Source organism: Macrobrachium nipponense, chromosome 47 (genome assembly GCF_015104395.2).
Source record: "Macrobrachium nipponense isolate FS-2020 chromosome 47, ASM1510439v2, whole genome shotgun sequence".
NCBI lineage: Eukaryota > Metazoa > Arthropoda > Malacostraca > Decapoda > Palaemonidae > Macrobrachium > Macrobrachium nipponense.
Window position 1 is genome coordinate 22,647,830 of NC_087222.1, and position 12,159 is coordinate 22,659,988.

Genomic DNA, 12,159 nt, shown 5'->3' on the forward strand with positions numbered 1-12,159 from the left:
ATACTATTCACTTTGCAGGATTATTTTTTTATAAAGTGAATCAGTTTAAAGTCTGAATAAAAACAGAATATAACAAAACCAACAAACACATCCTGCTATGAGGGAGAGGTTTAAATGTGATAACCTCACCTCTTAATTCAAACTGCAAGTCTAAACTGTTTCTGTAGCTGGTGGTTAACCTCCAAAAGAAATGACTGTACTAACTTCTCCTTTGGATCTGTGGTGGCTGCTCATCAAACTGTGTAGTAACCCAGCTCTTTTATTGGGACAAAGGTTGCATCTCGCCTTAGATGTGCAGTTGTGGAGACGCGGGAATGAATGATGTAGTGACTGGGATTTCTTCTCCGCCCCTTCATCCTTCTCCTCCTTCGGGCGAGAGTGGATCCGGCCATCATGTGTTGGAACTGTCGACCCATGCAAGGAAGTTTTGCAATGGAGCAACCATTCTATTTATCTTTATAGAGTTTAGAAGCAACTGCCCCTTTCTCTAGCAAGGGGATGTCCCTGACAATAAGACAAACCCAACTGCATATTTTGCCTTACTGTCTCTAACTTTCAGATTCATCCCAACTTGATTAGGTGTGGTGTTATGTTTCTTTCTTCATTCGGAAAAGCCGAGAAGTCTGGTGGCTGATCACGCAGTCTCTGTATTACTCCAATCAATTCATCAGAGGAAGACTTATTCTTTTACCTGAAGACCTCTCGAAAACTGAGTTTATCTTGAAGGTTGGTTTCTGCATAATGAAGTGTGGGGAAAATATCTAAACTATTATCTTGACACTTGAGTGGAGGGGGAAGTTATCAATGGCTAGTCGAAGTACCTACTATTATCCCAAATAACTGAAGGTATGGTTGAAGGCATATTAACAGCAGACTCCACATGCAGTAATAAGTCACAAATAATTCTAGACCCCTGGAGACCTGATCCGAATGTCTAGATTAAACCAAGTTGTATCTCGTCAGAGATTTTAAGTTTTTGTGGTTATTACACTTATAACATTTAAAGCTACTTATAATCCCTTGCCATACAGGTGACAAAGGCAACCCTTGTCACTTTGTTTCAGAACTTCAGTAATGAATGAACATTGTAGGTGGTAAATATAATTACTAGTGGATATTGACATGCTAATTTACTGAATAACTAAATGTTGAGACTTTAGTTTTACTGTCCTAACTTTCATTTAACCACTAGTGTCACCGGTCTAGGTGGTCTTCGTGAACAAAGCTGTGTGGAAGGTCAAGCGTTGGAATCAGGTACCTATTACAAAGCCATAATTACTGCCTCTTGTTAAGTTGGATGGAACGGAGGGCCTAACCAAAGTAGGCAATTATTGTAGAGAAGTTTTTTCTGATGGGTTTTCAACATACTTTGAACAGTTCAAGATTAAAGTCCTTTAAGATGACTACATAATAACTGACATATGCATGGAGGTCTGTGGCAACAAAACTGTTACTTACTACCTGTCATTAAACTTGCATGATGGACACTGTACTGTTTCTCCCGTCGCCTGCTGGTTCCTGGACTTCCTGTGGTCTTCCCTCTTGCTGTGGCATACTTGACCTTCAACTAGTTTCGTTGATATTAACAGGAACATTAGAATTAAGACGTTTGGCCTGTGGCAGGACAGTTGAATGTGTCTAAATTTATGTATAAAGCTAAAATTGTTGTACACCTGAAACTCAATTGTGTATTGGGCAGGAATATCTTCTCTCTCTCTCTCGTTTTGATGATAGTTTCTGTATTTCAAAGTTAAAAACCCTTACTACATGAAGGAACTTACGCTACTATAATCTACATAAATTATTAAGGAACAATTCTACAGTAATTAAAAGCTGAAAATGGCCCGTTTTAAGGTTAACTGAATAAAGCGAAATAAGCGTAAACCTGCTATTTCAATTGACATATTTGAAGGCGTATTTTCTCCTTATTTCGAGCTGAAAATAAGTTTAATAAACAAAGGAAAATGATGCTTCCAATAATTGGCGTTGATTAATATACAAATTAAAAGCTGAAGAAAAGAAGCCAGACGGAAGAAAGTTAGATAAAGAAGCGAAATGAGCATCATCAATCTCCCTCTATGTTTCCATTGGCGTTTTGAAGGCTGATTTCCCCAATTCTTCTGATGCCTCCCGATTTGCTCTAGTCTTCTTCACAACTGCTCTCTCTCTCTCTCTCTCTCTCTCTCCTCACACTTCATTCCTCCCACTTGATTGGTCTCCACTTCCACTTCCACATCAATCCAGTTTTGAATGAATTACTGTCGTTCTCGTCCCGTCGGAAATTCGTCTGCTGTCTCAGTTACTGAACAGTGTGATCAGGAAGCCTAGAAAACCATTTATTTTACAACAAATACCTTTCTATTCATTATGAAAGTAGTGTTTATATATATATATATATTATATATATATATGTATATGTATATATATATATATAGATATATATATATATATATATATATAATATATATATAATATATATATATATATATATATATATATACTCGTTGTCCACTGGGAATGTTTTAAAACTTGTTTTTAAGCTTAAGTCTATAAAATACTGTATAATTTTTATTTTTAAAGATTCTGTATAATATATATATCTATATATTATATATACATATATATATATATAGTATATATATATATATATATATTATATAGAAATCCTTTAAAAATAAAAAAATATACAGTATTCCCATAGACTTAAGCATAAAAACAAGTTTTTTTTAACATTCCAGTGGACAGCAAGTCTAAATTATAAAAAGACAATGAGAGAATTTTTTTGAATATATAAAATATGTAATATTTCCATACAAATATGCTGCTATTTTAATTTAGTTTTATTTATTTATATCTATTTCATTGAAAGCCTATTATGTATCAAAAGGGTTCGAGTTATGTGATTTGTGAAAAACTGCCATTTAACATTTCATATATATTTTTTATTCAAGAATCCGTAATCACCTGATAGTAAATGAGTCTTTCATGATTTCCATAATCTATCTTGTATATCAACGGAGAAATATTTTACGAATGAGACTTCTTTAAAATCATGGATATATTCTGTATAGTTACAAGATGCTGCTAGTTTGGTTTAAACATCATTATTTGAGGTCAGTCTTTTAAATAAATGGTGTAATAGTCCTGACACTTTGATATGCTTTGAGATGTGGGTTCATATATTTATATCGAGTACCACTTTATCTCCAATATGACGAATTCAGTGCTAAATATTTTAGTCCAGTTTCCCACTCAATGACGTCTTGGATAGAATAAGAAGACTCGACAAAATCTCCCAAGAATATTTGAACATTTTTAATTGTGAAATTTTCACAAATGCTACTGAATTCTATATGATTTAATTAAAGGTATTACTACATCCATTAAGGGTTAAGGAAAGATTTTTTATCATTTATAATATTCAAATAATTCCTAGGCATTGCACGCTTAGGCCTATTTAAAGGATGCATTTAATGAGTGAAAATTCACTTTACATATTGAGTGACATTATTATTGCTGTATTTTTGTTATTATTACTGTATTATGTATTTTTATTATACATTTTTTTATTACTATTACTGACTTGGTTACTCATCATGATTCTTGAAAATATTCAAGTAGTACATACTGGCTATACATATTATGAGGGATTTGTTAGTTAGCAGACTGTTACTTCTGAGAAATCTATAAAACATTCAAGAGATGAGGCTACTTAGACGTCATAATAAATTGTCGCTACAATCTATTCAGAATACTACAATAAGAGCTTATATATAGGAATAAGTAAACATGTTATCTTAACTGTGAGTAGTTCAAGGACAGGAAAAACTAAGCCAGATAACCATTTAAGAATGCTGGGTGACCCTATCCTGAAATGGTGTAACACCCATATAAGTTACCTATACAAAGATTCTCCAATTGTGTATTTCAACTTTTATGACAATGAAAAAGAAATCTAAGCTTCCCACTATGTACAATATCATCAATAATGTCACCTTCAGTAGAGCTTCAGAACCACTGTAAGGACAAGAAAAATCCTTCTGTATAAAAAAATGTAATAAAGAAATATATTGGTACTCAACCAATTGCAGGCAGAAGGAGAGTCATTAATAAGCAGCGACAAAGGCTCAAAGAAATGACTACAATTACCAATAAGTATTTGCCCTAACACTTCAATACTTGATACTCATCGTAGTTCATCCAAGCAAGAAGTGACTGACGCTAATGCTTCGGAGAATGTTATTATGTCTCGACATGAGTAAGATGAGGTGAAGTTCGAGACTGTGATGAACAATAAGCCGTCGGGGCCAGAGCACATCCAGGTGGCCGCAAAATACGCCGTCCAAAATATGGAGTCTCAGGAATATTTATAAATGCCTCGTAAGGGACCCTTGACTCAGAGTAATATTAGCAGAGCCATAAATATACGTCAGCCTTGTCGATGACTCGTTACGAATGAAGACCGACTCATACTGAAGACTGGCTCTCAAATGAAAACTCAAGACTGGCTTGAATCGACTGCCCTCAGGCTCTAACAGCAATCTATCCTCTGTTATTGGCAGGTCTTAACGCTCCCTCGGAAAGAACAATAATACAGAGATATGAGGAGTCAAATAATTGCCAACTATCATTAGGGCTGCAGGAAGCACAGTAGGCTGTACGAAGTATTTAAGTAATAATAAACAAACTTGAATAGTTACGGATCCTTTCTGCCACCTGACGAAAGTACACCAGAAATAACTGGAATTCTGTATACAAAGATGGTCTATCAGAATAATCTGCTTAATTCCAGATGAGATACTTTGTAGAACCTCACAGAAACTCACTCCAAGGAAAATCACTCTTTTGGAGGTCATTCTATGCCGCTGGTTAAATCTATTTTGTGAGGATTGCTGCAGGTGTAAGCCCAGGGAGCCCCACTTCCTTGTGGTGTCACAGAAGATAATGACATTTATAGAAATGCACCTGGAGAGGTGCAAGTTTTCCCATTATCAAGATTGAACATCACCTTTCCATCTTTGTTTAAATTTGTACATCAGATTTACCAACTACTTGGTCAGACTCGAAACTTAATTCTCAAAATATGGGAAAGCATTTTATCGCCAGCCTAATAAAATGTCAGATAGACATGGCTAAGAAATGTTTTAAATCCAACATCGCACATAATTCCAGATATTCGTCAGTCGTCAGTAGAAAGAGAGTTCCCAGGTAGCAGCTCTTTTTTACCCGAATCTGCAGTTTTTGCTCTCAGTGCTAGTCAGGCTGTTGACACAAAAATTGCATCATTTACTAGTATGAGGTTTTATACAAACTAGTACTCTGTTTGCTACGGTTTTTTTTTATCCAAGTTACAACTAAAAGGTGGAATAGTCTGCTGAACCCAGTTGTGGAATCTTCTGATCTCCAAATCTTTAAGAGGAGCAAATTCTGAATCCTTCTCTTTCTCTCTCTCTTTGCAGACTGATTTCCCTTTGGAGCCTTCTTCGGTTTATTATAGTCTGTCGATTCTGTCCGTGACGAATATTCCTTCGGCTGAAGATTTAAAGAAAGAAAAAGATATGGTTCTCTTGACCCCAATGGCTAATTGACTTATGCTTTGTGTTATCCAGCAAAGTTGTGATACCTTGAGCCCCTCAAAGATAGTTTTATCTCCGTTCTCACTTCCTTCCTTCAATCCACCTTGAGACTCCTCTCCTTCATATTTTATTTTCTGAATCTCTTCTTTTATCTTGCTGTCCAACCACTCCAACTCCCTTTTCATATCCTTCAGCGCTGAATTGGCTGAAGGTATGTACTCCAGCGCTTGTCTTTTTGGCCTAAATTCCAGGAATTTCATTAAAAAGGTTTGTTCCAAATTTCTTGTACTGGCATTATTTCTGACTAGGAAGACCGTTCTATTTAACCTCACATAAACAACTCTGTGGAGTGTGAAAGGGTTTCAAGCTTGGGTCTTCAAATTCATCATGTAGTACCTCAGGGGAACCCATCTGTTACATTCTATCATCCACAGTTTGCTTCGAAGGACTTGTCTAAGCTATATTCTGTGATTAGACCAAGTTGTCTTCTTCCTACAGAGGTACTCTGGAGTATTAACCGAGATCAAAATATGTCAGTGTCGCTTTGTACAACTATTATAAGTTCCCAGTTCATGATTTTCACATTTTTTTTCAGAATTAAACTTATTCTCGCCTCTCTCAAAATAATGATGTGTCTCCTCCCGTCTAAAATGACGCCAGATAAAGAACCCTACAAGTAACAACAGATAATTAAGGCCGGTGAGCAACACTGCGATATTGTGATTGTCACTCCAACTTGTCCGAAGTACAATTCCCCATTTGTGAACCACCTGACTTAAAGCCAGAGACAATCGACATTCTGCGACAAACTAAAGCAGTGGTAAGACAAAGCAAACGTCATTCATGAATTATCCGAGGAACCATCGTTAACATATAACAGCATTGTTTGGGAAGCAACCAGCGACCCTATTAGTATATCAGTCCTCTGACCTGTGAGTTGTTCGTAAATATAGGCCTAATGCTCTTTACAATCATGATTGGTTACCTACGTTCAGTTTGGAGCAAGTGATTCTTTTTCTAATGATGAGAATAGCCCTAAAAATGAATTCCTGTGTTTTTGCTAATGCGCCCACTCTGTCAGTAATTAGATCTCTCTCTCTCTCTCTCTCTCGGCAAATTTTAGTTCTTCATATTCAAGGCCATTTACATATATTTCAATTTTTGCCTGACAAGTAATAACCAGTACTTTAAGAATAATTCAAATGCCTGGTCAGGTATGCATAAACAATGACAGAACCTATAGACCTTACAAGCAGTCACTAAAGGGTATAAAATTTCCGCTGAAAACCACTCATATATATATATATATATATATATATATATAGATATATAGATATATATATATATATATATATATATATATATATATATGATAGAAGAACCAGTTGTTTAACCCACCAACAACGTGAAATGAATCCAGTTCCCAAAAGAGCAGCAATTCTAGGAAAAAGAGAGAGTAAACCTTTATCATAGGGAATCAGAACTTCAATCAGTTTAGCTATGCTCTCTGTGTAATAAAGGGGTTGAAGAGAGAGAAATCCATTTGATGGGTTCTGACGGCGAGCAGATGGTATCAGTGTGATTTACACTTCATAACGGTGCTTTGAGAGCAATGAAAACCACTCGATTTCTCTCTTCAAAACATAGGAATGGCGTCGTGTAGCGTAACATCGGAAATGTTTAAAATGCCAGTTCATTGATACCCAGATGCAACTGATTAGTTATTCTGTTATGATTACCAGTTCCTGATTTCGAACGAGACTGACAGAATCTAAGAAATAGTAAGCGAGGCGCCGTTTCCTATACTAAATCCAGCGTGTTTATCAACACTTGTCACCCTTTATTTTTAGTACCTAACATAATTAAATTAAATTAAATTGTGTACAACATTTACCGTTCACGTAACAACCTACACGAAATGAATGAAGACAGACACTACAAAGCATGAACACTTTCTCGAGATATTTCCTTCGATCAAACCTCAGTGTCAATTTCGACTTGATGATAGGTTACAGAAATCAGTAGCATGAACAGGACCGATATTTCAATCGGCGTTTCACAACATAATAAAGACAGCAAAAAAAAGTCATTTATCATTAGTCAAAAAACATAGAACTCCGGAAAACAAAATTCGAGTTTCAAGTCGTCAGACTGACTGACTGACGTCTCCTTGTAAAGAATATGACTATTGAAAATAACCTCTCAAAATATATACTATTGCATTTATACGTCCTTTGTATACTATGTATATATACTTATCAGGTTACGCCCTTTTACCCAAAATGTGTGTATCCTTAACTGTGATTTCCAACAATTATATGCTTGTTTGGACTAAAATAACAACTGCGTTTAATGAACTAGACTATTCCATCATACGAGCGAGTGCTGTTGGTATACCTTCTCTATCCTTAGTAGTAATGGCAGCTATAAATGAATTAAAAAAAATACTGTCCAGATTCCATCTATATTTTGTACTGAATGTTTCTTCTGCATCTGCAAGTCACCAGTTTATGCATTCAGTGTTTTCTGAGACACTTTAACACTCCTCCCCCCCTCCCCCCCATTAAAAAGGGTATTGTTCCTTCAGCACAAAATGAATTAACAAATTAATTATTACCAGTTATTTCACAGAGCCCAATGGAGCTTAGGCTCATTGTATCCTAATGCATCTGCTACGTCTATTAAAACGCTGGCGACTCTATCAATAATAATTCTTTGTCAGTGTGTTGAGGTAGTGTACATTAGACCAACATCATGGAGTACCCTTATGATTTTTCGAGTGTGTACATACGCGACTATGTGACAATAAATGGGTGTGTCCTTTATCTTCCATCCTACCGCCCTCGGTGGTATCATGACAGGTAAGGACGCCGACAGGTAACACAGGTCAAGCTCACCACACCACTCTACAGTGCCAGACTCTCACTGTAAATATGTCCTTTATAGTAACCGTTCCTCATCAGTCAACGAACCAAGATGAGCAGAAAATCAGCATCCTATAATTGAATGCTTAATGGCTCCTAAAATGTATTAACTAGGCTGCATTGACGAACTCTCCGAGATATAACATACTTATATTTTGCAGGAATTCAATAAGTTTGGTCTAGTAAACGATAACCTCATCATTCCTCTAACTGTGAGCTTTTGTATATATGGGTCTCAAGTTTTCACTATCATGAATTTATACTTGAAAGTTTTGAAGTCTTTGTAAGAATTGGACATAGTTTGTTTAGGTTCGGCTTCCAGAATCGAGCCTAAACAAGACTGGAATGTCTAAGGTAACTTTGCAAGAACGATTACTGGAAGCTATGTTACCCTACGTCCTTGAAACTAACGCAAAACGTCTATTGAATGACAATTTCAAAAAGACCTTATTATAAGCTGTCTGCATCTGTTAAAATCACAGCTGGTTTCTGTTGCGAAATGCAGTAGTACGAATAATGAATCCATTTTTGTCAGACAAGTAATAAAAACGTACAACAAATTCATTTCCTTATAAGAGCACCTTGCCTATGCTACAATGTACTACAAGGAAACTATGAATATTGATTTGCATATATTTCATCAATATGAGCAAGACCCACTCCTTTTTAACTGCCCACAGCAAATTTCAACAACATTGTTCTTGATAAATGCTTTACTCCAATAACAATCGCAAAATATACCCCAAGTTCTTGATAAATGCTTTACTGAAATAACAATAGTAAAATATACCTCTGTCCATCACCTAAAACTATACATGAAATCTTCAATGGCGCCAAACATAAGAAAATTCTTCCTAAATAAATAACATCACAGTTGCCACAGGAGGAACTTCAGATCACAGCAAAGATCCAAGATGGATGAGGGACACTTAATTCACTTAACCACCGACTGCGAAAGCATAAAAAAGGCAAAAGTTTGATGAATGATTCCAACAAATACCTCTCATTACCTGGTCAGCCTCAATTGGTTTAACATAATTATGTTTAAGTCAAGGAATCCTCCCTGTAAGGAATTGCTGTTAAGAAGATGAAATTCTTGCAAATATTGAAAATTACAAAGGCAAAGACCAGGCTGCAGTTTTTTTAAAGTTAAATCACAAAACTGCAACACAATTTTCATTGCAAAGTAACGAACTCGGCACATAATACCAAGTCAATCTTTTAGTATTTTTTTTCACCCACGTTGGCGGAGGCAGCACCCAACCTGCAGGACAACCTGCATTGCAAGTTGATGTCTTGTATTGCAAGTTGATGTCTTGTATTGCAAGTTGATGTCTTGTATTGCAAGTTGATGTCTTGTATTGCAAGTTGATGTCTTGTATTTGCAATTGTTGATGTCTTGTATTGCAAGTTGATGTCTTGTATTGCAAATTGATGTCTTGTATTGCAAGTTGATGTCTTGTATTGCAAATTGATGTCTTGTATTGCAAGTTTGATGTCTTGTATTGCAAGTTGATGTCTTGTATTGCAAGTTGATGTCTTGTATTGCAAATTGATGTCTTGTATTGCAAGTTGATGTCTTGTATTGCAAGTTGATGTCTTGTATTGCAAGTTGATGTCTTGTATTGCAAGTTGATGTCTTGTATTGCAAATTGATGTCTTGTATTGCTAATTGATGTCTTGTATTGCTAATTGATGTCTTGTATTGCTAATTGATGTCTTATATTGCAATTGATGTCTTGTATTGCAAGTTACATCGTGTATTGCCAACTTGATGTGTATTGTCACTGATGTGTATCGTCACTTGATGTGTATTAGTCACTTGATGTGTATCGTCACTTGATGTGTATTGCACTTTGATGTGTATGGGTGTCACTGATGGTGTGTATTTGTCACTATGATGTGTATTGCCACTTGATGTGTATTGTCACTTGATGTGTATCGTCACTTGATGATGTTATTTGCACTTGATGTGTATGTCACTGATGTGTTATTGCACTTGATGTGTATTGCCAACTTAATGTCCAATAACCACATTTGACCTACCTAATCTAATGTGTTGACCAATTAGAACTATCACGCAAGAATACTTAGATATCCAGCAGTTATGAGACTGTTTTAAACCTTTTTAATCTCAACTAGTGAACATAGTGACCAATAAGAAATGAAAGCAGCACAGAACCAAATACCTTCGGTGCCCAGAGTCACATTACTATGTAAAATATGACATCAAATAATCATTTTTTTCAAAACCTTCAAGGTTTGGTGGCAGCCATTAACACTTGACAAGTCAGCTCGTCTCGAGCAACACAGACGACGAATAATAATACTAATAATAATAATAATACTAATAATAATAAGGAATAATAATAATAATAATAATAATAATAAGAACCACCACCTTTCAAGTCACTGGAAGTAACCATGGCGGTGAACTTTTGACGGAAACTAGACTTACGTTAATTAGCTTCAGATTTGTCTTTATACGTTAATTACCGTCAGATTTTTCATTATGTAACGACCAGTAAGATGTAACAATACACTACAATTACGCCTGCAGTTTTTTTATCTTGAAAAGTCATTGAGAGAGAGAGAGAGAGAGAGAGAGAGAGAGAGAGAGAGAGAGAGAGAGAGAGAGTCCTCCACTCAATAATCCTATCATAATCTTTAAAGTCGGAGAAATCCTGGGATTCTCTTCTTCGAAATCCCGAGCTACTGGAATGACAGGTGGGCGGGGAGGGGCAGAGGCTTCGAGCTGTCAAACTCGCCAACTCGCAAACGGCGATGAAAGACTGATTAGAAAGCTTTCTCTTCATTTCTGATAAAAGACACAAGAAACGCACTGATGCTAAAAAAACTTGTGCTTAACGTGCGCTTGCGCGTTTGAGTATAAAAGTTTCCACACCTATCACCTATTATGTAGCATCTATATGGATTCTATACCCACCGAGAAACTGGGAAACAAAAATAGATGCTATACACAAGCGTTATGGTGTACTTTTGGTAATCAAGCAATGCCCAATGATCACGGTTGTTCCCTTAAGCAGAATGCTGCAAGAGATGATTATTCAGCAGGTAGTTAGTCTAGTCACCTTACAGACTGATAGATAAATTAAGTTATGAATTCAGTGAGTACTTGGCCGTTGATTACCGATGTTTGGCTAAATTGAGACGCGCGAAATAAATCCTGATTTTCGTGGATTTTTATAAACAAATAATGACACTTGAGGGTAATTTCATCTCAAGCCTTGCTATCAGATTTCCATCACTTGAATATTAAATTCAATCTTAGATAATTACTTTAAAACTGCACGTATCATATTTTTCAATTCAGGTATTCATAGCACCACGATCGCTACACTTGGCCCTTTTCCCCACATTACCCAAGCCAGAAAACGTCTGTCTGACATCGTCTGTGTTGGTGCAAAGAGATCAGATTTACACAGCAGGCCTCTTTTCCCCTTTAGCACCTTAGTAAAATTAGGACGAAAGCTCTGCTATGGACCCCAAACCACAAATATTGTTAGAGATCCTCAGATTCTACAGAAATTTGCCGCAAGTCAGTTTTTCAAAAAGTATACTACAACGGCCTTCCAGCTTCTACAGCCTTGACGGCCTACAGAAAAATTTGCAGAAGGGCAGAATTCTCAATTTCGTGG